The 13,410-nt window shown below is 51.0% G+C and overlaps 1 long non-coding RNA gene across 3 annotated transcripts; it reads left to right on the forward strand.

The window, feature by feature from the left end:
* Positions 1–287: 287 nt before the first annotated feature.
* On the forward strand, positions 288–1,697 carry LOC106025854 (uncharacterized). Of its 3 annotated transcripts, none has more exons than XR_001199424.2 (3): positions 288–665; positions 1,014–1,131; positions 1,533–1,697. It is a non-coding gene; the product is annotated as an uncharacterized LOC106025854 (long non-coding RNA). The 3 variants fall into 3 exon arrangements; XR_001199425.2 differs by having other exon boundaries at positions 290–665; positions 1,536–1,697; XR_010050003.1 differs by having other exon boundaries at positions 290–665; positions 1,014–1,124.
* Positions 1,698–13,410: the final 11,713 nt, after the last annotated feature.

A 13,410-nucleotide genomic window follows, 5' to 3' on the forward strand; every position in this document is an offset into this window, starting at 1 on the left:
AGCACCCCAGGGTTTCCAGTCTGCACAGAAAGGGAGGACAGTGAGCATCCCCCAACCCTGGCCTCGGCCTGACTGTCCCCTCTCAGGGTCCCCGTGGCCTCCCTCCTGGCAGAGGCGCTGGGCTCCAGACAGCGCCTGCTCACCCCTGCCTGCCCTCCTGGAGCTCTGCCTGGTGACGGATGGCGCTGCTGCCCCTGCAGGTCCCCAAGAGTGCGTTCGAATAATAAGTTGACAGAATGACTCTTCTCTTTTGCGTTGCCTGTTCCTGATTCATTTGCTCTTTCTAAGTCATCCGTCTCTTTTGAATTACAAGAAGAAAGAAGGAGAAGAATGAGGAAGAGGAGAGGAGGTGGCACAGGGGAACAAGGCACCGTGAGCCCACCTCTTCATTTGTATGAGAGCAGCACTGTCACCAGCATCCCTGTCTGGGATATGGGATGTGTGTGTGTGTATTCTTTTGCCAGTTAGATCTTCAAATTCACCCTGTTCTTCAATTCCAGGATGACAAAAGCCACTTGCAGGGTCTGGAGGGGAAGGCAGGGCCCTTTCTGGGGCCCCCTAGTTGCACCTGCCTGCTCAGCCCCCACCTCATGACACCAATCCTGCCTTCCTGCGCACCACAGGGATGGGGAACTTCCCACCCCTGGAGAGGAGCAGCCGCAGAGGTGGGAACAGGAAGGAGATGGGGGTCTGGGGTCACACTGGTGTGACACAGGGAAACAAGACTGCTGCCCTCAGAGAGCTCAGAGCCAGGTAGCTAGGTGGCCACATCACCGGGCCATGCATTCCTCAGTGGACACAGGTACCTGCAGTGTGGCATTCAGGCAGGTGGATGGGGCAGGCTTCCCAGGCAGACTGGCATGGGTGGGTTCGCAAGGGGGCAAAGGCAGGAAGCTGGCAGTGACACTAAGGGAAGGAATGGAAAACTCAAAGGTGGAGATGGAGAGGGGCAGGCGAGGGCCAGGTGGTAACACCAGGCAATATGTTGGTAATGAACTTTTTTTTTGTACCAGAAGTCGCACTCAGGATCCTGCACTTGCCAGGCAGATGCTTGTATCAGCGAGCTAAACCCCCAGCCCCTAGAGCCCCAGCCTAATCAAGTGCTCTGTGGAGGATGGTGCAAGGTGTGAGGTCAGGCTGCTGCCCATTCAAGGACCAAGCCAGGGGCCAGTGGGGAGGGGCTGGGTCACAGAAGCACTTGGAGTGCTATGGGATTGGCTGGGAAGAAAGCGGGGTGCGGGAGGGGATGTGGTGCCAGCAGCCACAAAAGCAGGGGTGCTGGGGGTGGCAACATGCAAGATGCACTGCCCAGCACCTGGCCAGTCCTAGTCCTGCTCCTGCCCCTGGGGACACAGAGGTAACTCACTGATTTCCCCCTGTTATTTTTAGGGATCTTTATTTAAGGACAAGCTCGATCTCTGTGTAAAAACCTATATCCAGATGAATTATTTTTTACTAAACTGGGAACTCTTCGTTTTCTGTAATACTAAAACCCAATGCTGGGTTTCCTCACTTCCTTCTTTTTTCTCCAGCAGGCTTTGCTTACACACCAGGATGGGTGAGGATAGCCCTGTCCCTGCACAGGAGCAGGGAGTCACATTGGGGCCACTCTGGGTGGCAGAGGGCAGAAGTCAGAAGCATCAGTTTGAGTGTGTATGAGTGTTTTTCCCTTGAAATAAATTTCCCCATAAAATGAATGTCCTGCCTGAATTAATCTTATTTTTAAAGCAGAGAGAGTCATCATATTGTAAAGGCAGATCATTAAAAGATGCATCAATCTGTCAGGATGACTGGTATTTGTCGCCTCGGTGGCCTGAGGTATCCAGACCCCAAGCGGGCCCTGCCTCTCTGCCGAGGTCCCCACAGCTGCTCTGGGCTTCTCTCACGGCTCACAGGGTCTATATGAATCCTTAGACCATCTAGGGTAGCAGCTTCACCTGATGAAGAAGGATGCTGTGGTTGGGAGAGTGATTGCAGCCTCAGGCCCATCCCTTAGCAGACACCTCTGCAATCTCATACACCACCGCAGAAATATTTGTCTTTTGTTTTATTCTTCTAGGAAATTACATAAGTGTACATAAGCACATAGATAGGAAAGAAAAGCCTCATGAGTCATATGTGAATGCCTGGCATAAAAATGAGACATGAGGGCTGAGGATTTAGCGCAGTGGCATAAGTGCCTGCTTTCCAAGCAGGCAGTCGTGAGTTCGATCCCTGGTACCGATAAAAATGACGAAAAAGACCAAAAATTTTAAAAAAAGAAAGAAAAATGAGACATGAGAAACGTTTGCAGGTAATGTAATACAGACATAGGTGACATGCTAAGCAGGAACATTAAAAGTCCTCCTTGACTACTTGATGCACCAGAGACACAGATCTATAAGTGCAAGACACACAGATCTATAAGAATGCCCTCTTCTGTGAGTCTTGTTTACTTTTCTCATTGCTAGGACAAAATACCTTGACATCCAAAATTAAAGGAGGAAAGGTTTACTTAGCTCACAGTTTGTAAAGGTTCTTGTGCATAATTGGCTGGCTCCACGGCAGGGTGCATGGCAGAGGGGCATCACAGAGGAGAAAGGATCCAAGGCAGGCAGAAGATAGCAAAGCAAGCAAGGGACCAGACAAGCCTCTTTCTGCCCCTTATATTTCATTTGGTCTACTTAGGCAGGTAGCGCCCACACCCTTAATCCTTGTGCCCTTGACCCTAGCATGACACCATGAATCAATTTCTGTGTCACACACTCTAAATCCAGCCAACTCTGAAAAAAAAGCCCTACCTAAGAGCGTGTGAGGCTTTTGGGGGGAATCTAGACACAAGCCATAACATGTGTGTTTCTATTCACCCCCACATGATACACATTCGTAATTTGTTTTTTGCTATGTGAATAGGGTCTTATCTAATAGATCTTTTTGAAATCATTAGTGGTTTTTCCTTTGTGCACTATTTGATTCGGTTTCCTTTAATAACTATAAGAGAATACACTTTTATCATAAAAGCTTCAAACTTTATAGAGGTAAACAACATAGCACAAAAACCCAAACTAAAGTCCTTGCCTTTCTGTCCCTTCAGTCCCAGTCCCCAGAGCAAACTAGGGAAATAAATGTATGTTTGTGTCTCCTTCTAGAAATACAAGCATTTCATTGCACCCACCCTTAATCTGTTCATTCTGGAGATGAAAAGTGAGATCTCAGGGGGAGGTGCAGAACTCAGCATGTGATGAGAGGGATTTTACCTCTCAGGTGTCTGCACAGAGCCAGTTTCTAGTGGTGCTTCTAATCCCTCTCAACCTTGTCTGGTGGCACTTCTCAACACAGCCCACGTCACTGTCCCCTCCCACCAACACCTCTGGGATGTTGTGTGTCAAAAGACCCCATATCCTCCGCTGGCCAGGAGGGGGTGCCTGCTAAACCTGGGTTTCACCAGTGCCTGTGGTCTCTGGGTTGGCTTGTGTTTGTTCTTTTGGTCCCTAAATAACCAATGACAATAACATGGACACAGCAGCCTTGCCAAAAGCCTGCCACCCAAGTAGTCTTGTTCCTCCTCTCTGCTGCCTGATCCTGAGGCCACTGGTCTTCCAGCGCTTGGGGAGCTCCCAGCTTGACAGAGGAGGGTAGGAGCGCCCTCACCATGTATCCGTCAGTGCTTACTAGAGACACAGATCTTTAAGTGCAAGACACACAGATCTATAAGAATGCACAAGACCGGCTTACAGTTGCTGCTGGCAGAGTGAGGTGTGGGGTGTGCAGGAGGGCTGTCAGTCCGAGGCCTCCAGGCCACTCCAGCCCACTGCAGCTTCCCATTCCAGTCCTCATAGGAAACCCAAAGGTCTGTGCTAGAAGCCGGGAGATGCTTTCCGAGGGCAAGGTGGAGACTGGGGCTCCTCCAAAGAAACAGAGGCAAGCCTCACTTGTGTCCCTTTTACTCTATTCAGGTGACAAGGCGCCCTGGGGTGGCACTTCTGTCTTCAGCCACATTTAGAACTACACTGAGTCAATTCAGTTGGGTGTTTCTTACTAAGTCAGTTAACTACCCTATGAATAAGCCTCCGCTGTCCTGAGCCAGATGCATCTTCAGCGTCGCCAGCATCTGAGTGCTCCCATCTGGCCAGAAGAGAGTATTTGTCCCTTTGTGGCAGCAGGGTGCCCACTTGGATGTCCCAGAGGCATCCACCGGACACACCTAGTGTGCTGACACATATTCCATCCCACCATCTGTTATCAGGTGACTCTAAGGACCCAGCCAGACCTGAGACTGAGCCCAGACCTGTCTGGCGGGCCTGAACTCGATCTTGGAGACTGTTATGGTTTGATAACTAGTGGTCAACTTAACGCCAGCTGGATTACATCAGCATGCATTGAGAGAAGATGCTCCACCTGAGGAGGGTTGCCAGGATAAATAGGTGGAGAAGAAGAGAGGTGTGGAGGGGGATTGAGGCGTGAAGGAGGCATTGTGGGTCTCCCACGAGTTGCTGTCTGAGATGTTGGTTCTCCTGGAGAAGCTTTGGTCCTCACATCAAGCATTGCTTCCTGGCTCCGGAGGGGAAGACATGTGCTGCCTGGTCTCCAGGATGACCTTGTCACGCTGCTTCCTGGCATGTACCCGACTGTGTTTGTCGTCGGAGGAGCTCGGGGCCTCCGTATCGCTGAGGACAGCTGTAGTGACTTTCAGGACAGCCCTGCTCTTTGTTGTGTGACTTCTTGGCTCCAGTGTAAAACCCTCATCCCACTAGCACAGCTCCTTCATCCCCCTGGCATAGACTTTCTGGCTTCCACAGCTGATTCTTGGGTCTTCCCGGCATGGATCCGTAAAAGAGACTGGCATGAGTCCTTCTTGTGGGCTCTGGACCTCCAGTTGGACTCCTGGGAGGCGTTGTCCTGAGCTCTGGGTTTTTATCTGGACCCATGTGGGACATTGCCGTGGGGTTTAGACTCTTGACTAAATAATCTATGTCTTTGGTTTTGCACATAGATTCCCTGCATTTTCCCGTGTTAACTTCCGGTGACTATTATAAAAATATTATAAACTCCATGTCCTGATCTGAATTGTTCTCTGTGTACACACCCTGACTACAACAGAGACGTAGTCTCCTAGCTGTTCACAGTGGCCCCGAGACCCTGCTGGAGGTGCAGCCCAATGCGCCGGGCTATGGTGCGTGGCGCTGTTCTCCCCACCGCCGCCCGCAAGACCGATCCCTGGTCCTGGAGCGCCCTCTCGCGGGCCACTGAGACCAGGACCCTGCGCGGCAGACCGGCACCGCGGTATTGGATTCCAGAAGGCTAGTTCCGGGCCCCACCCAGGGCTCCCGCCAGCCTTCCCAGGTCTAATGAACAGCAACCAGCCAGCCCCCAGCCCCGGCGGATAAAAGGCACGGGGTCCCCAGCGGGTGTGGCTTCGCAGCCCAGAAGCTCCAGGTCTGAGATTCACCCAACTGCTGCATCCTGTCCCCAGCTCTCAGCGCAAGGTCTCCAGCCAGGGTCCCCCACAGCCCCAGCGTTTGGGGCCCTTTTCTGCTCGCCTTCACCCTGGCTGCACCCGTGGTCAGGGATGCAATCCGCCTTTCACAGAGGAAGAAACACAGGGTGGATTGCCTGGGGCGGCTGGGCGGAGCTCCCGGTCCCAGCCTCCTTGGTGCGCAGGCACAGGGTCCCCCAGGACTCACAGAGCCCCACAAGTGGCCCTGTCCATTTCCCTTCTCTAGGGTCAGTGGAGTCCAGAGGCTCGGAGGTGGGCTGGGGCGGGAGGAGGAAGGGGGCAGGAGGCTGGAGGAGGGGGAGGGGGAGGAGGAAAGGAAAAGGAGCTAGGAAGGGGAGGGCAGCCTGGGGGGTGAGGGGGAGGAGAGAGGCGCTGTTAGTCTCCCCTCTGGGATTGGGTTCATGGTAAAGGCGCCCTCAGGTTCATTGCTGGTCTTCACTCGCAGGATTTCTGGAGTGGTGCTGAGAAAGCTTCATATTGTAAAAACAGATTCAAGAGGCAAAGGGAGCCTTTGCCTGTAGTTTATTTTGAATGCATCAAAAAAAAAGAGGATCAATTCATGGCTGGGTAGAGGGAGGAGCCGATGGATCCTGTGAAACTGAGCACACAACGCCAAGGTACTCAGGAGGTGGTCAGCACTGCCCACTGCCCACTGCCTACTCTCCGCTGCCCACTGCCCAGGCCTTTTGCTCCCCAAGTTTGCAAATGGCACCAAAGGCATAGGGAAGAGATCCCAAATGATGTGCAGGCCAGCTAGGCCACTGCTGGGAATGAAGACTCCTCAGAGGGCTTTTGGAGGAGGGTTTTCCCCGGGACCCCTTCTATGGCCTCCCACCTCCACTCTGAGCTGCAGGAAGTCCGTCTGCAGGAAGTCCCGGCCTCTCTCGTGCTCCTTGGCTTTGTCCTGCCTGGGCTCAGTAAAGAGTGAGGAGGCATCCCGGTGGGTGCGCTTGGGTGGATTTGGGGTGAAGGATGCAGAGCAAGCAGTACAAGTTCCCGCTGCTCACAAAGCCCCTGCAGCACGTTGGCCAGAGCAGAGCCACCAGGAAACACCTGCACCTTGCCTGTCTTAACTGGGCCAGCTTCTGGAACTCCTGCAGCCTGCGTGTGGGCAGGGACAGCAGAGGGAGAAGAGTGACACCCAGGACTCCCCTGGAGGAGGCCATGACAACAGGGCCGGCACCAAGGAGCAGCCCCTTCCCCCGCCCCCGAGGAGCCAAGGCTCCAGCCTTCTATCTGGAGCCACTTAGTCACCTTTTATTGCCACACTGACTCCGAGGTTGGTCCTGGCATCGTGTGCAAAGGCAGGGCTGTCACAAGCTGCTCCCAGATTCCCTGGGGGCCCTAAACCCTCACTAGTCCTTAGGGCTGGTCCCACGCTGGAATTCAGATGCCTCTTTCTTGAAGTCAGTCTTTTTCCTCATGATGCACCCACTTGCTCCCCAAATTTTCCTTACAAGTTGCCTTTAGCCCTCTCTGATGCCCAAGCCATGGGTTTCTCCATGCTCCCTTTCAACCCTGGTGACCTGGGCATGGCCTTTACACATCTCTAAAATCGTCACCTTCTGGCCTCCTTCCTGCACACTTGATGACCCGAGTTTTCAGGGAAGAATATATATATATATATATATATATATATATATTGAACCACTCCAAGAAGCAAAAGAGCAAAGCTTACAAGCTACTTTTTTCTCTGTGTCTCAGTTTCCCTATTTGTAACTGGAGAATAAGACTTGATATCTCCCTGGGCCCTGATCACTTGGGTTTCCTAGCTCTGATTCCTAGGAAGTTGAGGCTGGAGGAACTTTTGGAGTCGCACAGACCAACATCCTCCAGAACAGATGGAGAGACTGAGGCTGAAGATGGAACCAAGTGACCTAGCAATGGAGCAGAGTGCAGGTCCCACTGAGACCCCGTCTAGGTGCTGGATGCCAGGTCAGTTCCCTGCAGATGGCACCGCCCAGAGTGGGGGTGCAGGGAGGGACGTGGTAGCACTCTCTTGGCTGGTGCAGGGTGTCCAAGGACAGAGCAAAAGGAGAAGCTGCACACAGCAAGGCCAGGAGGCAAAGGGTCTCCAGGGCCAGCCAGGGTGACGAGCTCACGATGGAAATGGCTATTTGGGGCCATGGAGTCAGGGGACTGTGAAAGAGGCAGGACAAGAGACCAAGGCGGGACATGGGCAACAGCATTTGTGAGCCCCTGGTCACTTTGTCTTTCTCCTGTCCACCCCCTTCCTCCAGGCTGAAGGTTTTATGCTGCCCGACTTGCCCATTGTCACTTGGCTAGAGCATCCACTCCCAGGGCATCACACGGTTGGTTCTACGGGTCACTCATAGTAGTTAGTATTGCGTGGTGCGGGACAGAGGGCAGTGTAGTCTAAGTTTGCCTGCCTGAGAGGACAGTGAGCCTTCTTTCCTGAGCTGCCACCACCCAGGAAAGGCTGCAAGGAGAGGAGGAGACATCACGGTGGGAGAAGGTACTGCACAAGGGCACCCTGGCCTGGCTCTGCCTCTCTGCGACTAAGACCAGCATCTCTTTTCCTAAGGAAACCAGCTCAAGAAATACATTAATTAGATGGGCATGGTGGTGCATGCTTGTAAACCCAGCACTTGGGAGGCTGAGGCAGGAGGATCTCCATGCATTCGAGATCAGCATGGGCACATAGCGAGTTTGATGCCAACCTGAACTACATAGCAAGGCTTAAATTTTTTTTAATTTTAATCATGAACCACATGTTCATGCATTCAAATCTTGCTGTGTAATTAAAGGTATGTCAGAGATCACAAGTTTGGGCTACAGTTAATGAGAAACCTGGAAGGAAAGTTGATGTAATGAAGTTGTTGACTCCATGGCTTTGAGGATACAGAGCTCTGGTTTGGCTGCCACCCTGTGTGTGCACAGATTAAGGAGAAACAAACAGCAAATATTTATACACCAGGAAGTAGGAAATTTAAATTAAATCTAAACTTCTCCTCTAGCATGTCCTCCTGCGGTTGGATTTCTAATGAATACACAGAAAAGCATTCAGAACCAAGTCAATGTAAATATTTGCTGCACTGGTTATTTACAAGAAAGGACAAGGAACTCCCTGGTGTTCGGAGTTTCGCAGTTATCTCCCAAAGACGCGGTGTGAACTTTAAGGCCTGGAGTGTTTGTCATAGTAAACTATACCTGCTGGAAAGCTTCTGGTGGAAAGCTTATATCACAAAAAAATTTGAATTTCCTCTTGATGATCTTACAACAATTAAAAGGTCACATAAGCTTTAGTTCCAAAGACCTCAACCAGCCTGAAACCCCACCTCAACCCTCCTGAAGTCAGAAATACATGTATAGATATTCCTCTTTATGTTGGGTATTTCACAAGCAAAATGAAACAAAGTTATGAGTCTAACAGGTTCGTTGTAGAATGCAAGTCCCTGGAGACAATACTACAACCCAGACAGATACTGTTATACTCAATAATGGGGAGCTATGTCCCCCATCCTATTTGAGTTTTCATTTTGAGCCAGGGTCTTGCTAAGTTGCTAAAATCCCCCTGCCTCAGCCTAGGAATCAGGGCCTGTTTCTCTCACTCCTACATGTGAATGGCCTGTTAGAGACCCTCCCAATGCGTACCACCCCGTGATGTTTTTTAGAAACCTATCCTACATTGCCACTGCATGTTTCCTGACCTCCCCATGATGACCACCCCGTGGTGCTTTTCTCCATCCTACATTGCCGTATGGGATTTTATGTCTGCACCAGACGGTTTACGAACATATTTTAAACCTATGCCTAGCACCTTTCGAGTCTGAGGCAAGAGCATCACAGTTTGAGCCTAGCCCAGGCAGTGTAGAGACAGAGAGACCTTGATTCAAGAGTTAAAAATAAATTAAAGAACTGGAGTTGTATCTTAATGTGGAGACCCTTGTACAGAGAGACGGGAAGAGAGAGAGAGAAAGCTGGGAATGGTGGCACATGCCTGTAATCCCAGCACTTGGAGGTTGAGGCAGGAGGATCGCTGCAAATTTGAAACCAGCTTGGGCTACAAAGTGAGCTTTAAGGCAGCCTGAACTGCATAGCGAGACCCTGTCTTTAAAAAAGAAAAATGGAGGGGCTGGGGATTTAGCTCAGCGGCATAAGCGCCTGCCTTGCAAGCAGGTAGTCATGAGTTTGATCCCTGGTACCGATGAAAAGGGAAAAGACAAAAAAAGAAAAAGAAAAATGGTAGAAAGGGAAAAAGGAGGTGAACTCCTGAGCCACGCCCACTGCCCTCAGGTCCTGTCTCTCCTCCATCCCTGCCTCCCCACCTGCTCCATGTCCAGTTCGGTCAGCAGACTCACAAACCACACTAAAGACTCCTGGGCCGGGCTGATCTCAGTGGAGTCCCCCTGCGGGAGGACGTGGGTTCAGAGGCAGTGTCTCCCAAGTCTGGCTCACATCTCCAGGCCCACATGGTGGTGGCTAAGACACACACTGTCATCCCCATGTTACGGGGGGAAAACTGAGGAACACAGAGAGGAGAAGTCTGCCTGGACCACAGAGCAGCAGGACCAGGCCCTGATTCCTAGGCCAGCACTTTCTCTGCTTACCACTTACATGAGTGCTGTTGCTGGGATAGCAGCTTAGGATGCACACAAAAATGCTTGTTGTTTTAAACGCCCTGTGTTGATTTCCAAAAGGCAAACGTGCTTCCATTCTGGAAGTCATTGTTGGGTTGTGGGGTCATAAGTGTCAGGGCTGTGACTGTGTCCAGACTTCCTGGTTTTCAGGCTGTGCAGCCATAAAATGAGGTGCCATCTTCAGGGCTCTGGGGCCTCTCAGTAAGGCAGCAGGAACAAAGGTTGAGCAAGCAAGCCAAATTCTTTTTTTTTTCCACTTTTTTTTTCTTTTTTCTTTTTATCGGTACCTGGGATCAAACTCATGGCTGCCTACTTGCAAAGAAGGTGCTTATGCTGCTGAGCTAAATCCCCAGCCCCCAAACAAGCCAAATTCTGACAAGCATCTAATTCTTATCCCTGCACCAGGACAAAGCATGAGCTTGCACTTATTTATTTATTTTCTTGTCTTTTTGAGACAGGGTCTCACTATGCAATTCAAGCTGGACATGAGCTCACTTTGTAGCCCAGGCTGGCCTCAAACTTGCAACAATCCTCCTGCCTCAGCCTTCTAAGTGCTGGGATTACAGGTGTGTGCTACCATGCCTGCTAAAACATGAGCTTTTAAAAGGAAAATGATCAACACTGTGAAAATGTATGTTTCAACATGTCTCCCTTCTAACAAAAACCATGAAAGAACAGACTTCCCCTGTACATATTTGGATGATTGGAACAAAGTTATAAATATTAATGTTTGAAAAATGCCCAAGGCATCTCAGTCACTAGAATCCACCCAGTGGATGTACTGCTTCTTCATGTCATCCACAGAAAGAGACCCAGCACAGGATACAGAATGGCTTTATGGCCACTGGGCTCTTTCACACATGCTGGTGCCTGACGGCAAGTGGCCACAAAGGAGAGGCCTGAGTGGCTTGGTGTGGCCTGGGGAGGGGTGAGATGCAGGGCCTGTGCTCCAGCGAAGCCCAGAACTCTGCTCAGTTCTGTCTCTGAAGACAGAAGCAGGTAATGCCCCTGGTACTGCCAGGAACTCACAGTGGCACCAGTAAGTGTTTAGATGCTCAGGAGGGGTCTGGGCGGTAAACCCTGCACCAGGAAGTACTTTCCCGAGGGAGACTGGCCATGAACAGTTGAGAAAGAGATGTTCCCAACTAGCTACTGGGAAGTAGTTAGCTCCAGAGACACAAATGACCCATGTGAACAGGCTGGCTTGGCCCCCGTGGGAGACACCCAGGAGGTCACCCCAAAAATGACTGGAGGAAGCCGGGATACACTCAAAAGAGACAGAGGTCCTGTAATCACCAAAAGGCACTCATCAATGCGAATCCTACTTCCTTTACCCCACAGCAGGGGTCAGAAAAGTAAGAAAGGGGATTTCAGGTTAAGATCCCTTAAGTGTCCTCTTTGAGGCTCCTCAGCTGATATGCACGAAGCTGTAACAGTTACACATTTAAAATGTTTAAGAAACCAGCTGTTCTCACAAGTAGGAATAAGGATCTCTGTCAACCGGAGATAGAGCAGGAACACACACAGGCAAGGAACTCGAAGCTCGGCCGCTGGGCTCTGGCCCCAGGCAAGCAGTGGCCTCAGCAGGAAAGGGATCTGAGCCCCTTGCTGGGCTGGAAAGGGCTTGCACTGACTGTGGCCGGGATGATGGTTTATGTTTTGTACTTTGAAGACAAGGAGAAGTTGCCATTCTCTCAGCCAAGAGCTAGACAGACCAGCGTCAGCCAGGTAATTGAAAGGGTTTTGGCCCAGACAGGACACTGTAGCCAGGAAAGCCACAACCGGAAGCAGGAAGCCCCTATCTCCCCCGCCCCTAGGAAGTTACCTGTGACGCCATCTTCCCGCCCCTGGAAATTTACATATGGCACCAAACCTAGGACCAATGGGCTACCTGTGTATCTCTAATGCCCGCCTTAGGTTCCACCCCAAACTGAGGCTATTTACAGGCCCCCATGCCACGTGTCCGCCGGAGAGATCACCGGATGCCAGCGGTGCGGGTGCCGGTCATCTCTCCGTGTTCTCAGAATAAAGGCCGCTTTTTATTTTATATTTCTCATCTTTTGTTAATATTTTTCATCTTTTGGAAATAACTCTATCATTTGGTGCCGTGACTCGATCGGCAGGCAACTGACTCTTGGGCCAAATACCCAGTTGAGTCTCCTAGCCGATAACCAGATAACATCCTGGATTAATCCTGAGCTTTTTCCTCTCCCAAGACGTTCCTGTTGCCAGCCGCCTGCACTCTGCATCGGCCAGATTGATTTCAGGTGAGCACTCCCCGGGGAACTTTTGGCACTGGGCAGCCTCAGTGGAATGTTCTCCCCGTCTGCGTGGGTCTGTGCATTTTCACATCCTTAGGACAGCCCAGGGCAGGGTTCTTTCTGGGCAAACCTGCGTCCACAAAATCTCTCACGTTCTTTGGGTTCGGATAGCCCAAAGCAGAGATCTTTGGGACCGCCAACACTGAAAGAATGCCTCACTTCCCTTAAAGCCTTGCGCTTTCATGGGCAAAACTGTTACTGACCCCACATAGGCTCCACTCCTAAATCTCACAGTGACGACTGGAATTTACGAGTTTTTGGAACCGTAGCCACCACGTGGTGCCACAAATAAGTGACGACTTGTTCTGGATTTCCGGTTTTTTTTCTTGCCTGAATCAGTCATGGGGAACGTATTTTCTAACTCCCAAAAGACGCCTTTACAATGCCTAATTTCCAATTTACGTACTCTAAAACTTAAAGGTACCATAAAAACTAAACAACTAACTTTTTACTGCCAGGAGGTCTGGCCAACCTACCCGCTTATCGGCAAGCCTTGGCCCAAAAAAGGAACATTTGACCCCTGCATTCTCAGGAACTTGTTCGATTTTTGTCAAGCTGGCAACAAGTTATTAGAACTCCCTTATGTCCAAGCCTTTCTTATTCTGAGAACACGCCCATCTCTCATTAAGTCTTGTGCTCCCGCTGAGATACTTTTAGCTAACTCTACCACGCCGCAAACTTTTCCGTCCTGCCCTCCGTTGTTTTCCCAGCCACCGCCTGCCTACCACCAAACTCCTTCCCTGCCATTACCTCCCACCAGACCGCTCTTCCCTCCCCCTATGCCTGATTCTCTCAGCAGCTGTAATCTCTCTCCATTGCAGATACCTCCCACTGTGCGATTGTCTCCCTCTCTGCCTTCCAGGACCCATAACTCTCCCAGCAGCTCTAATCCCTCTGTGTTGAAGTTATCTCCCGATGTTCCATCCTCTCTCCCTCCGTCTCCAGGGACCCATATCTCTCCCAGCGGCTCTGATCCCTCTGTTAGTGCTTCCTCTCAGTCTCCGACTTCTCC

The sequence above is a fragment of the Cavia porcellus genome, unplaced genomic scaffold (assembly GCF_034190915.1).
Source record: "Cavia porcellus strain 051 isolate PalLab524CR breed Dunkin Hartley unplaced genomic scaffold, mCavPor4.1 scaffold_10, whole genome shotgun sequence".
In the NCBI taxonomy this organism is placed as follows: domain Eukaryota; kingdom Metazoa; phylum Chordata; class Mammalia; order Rodentia; family Caviidae; genus Cavia; species Cavia porcellus.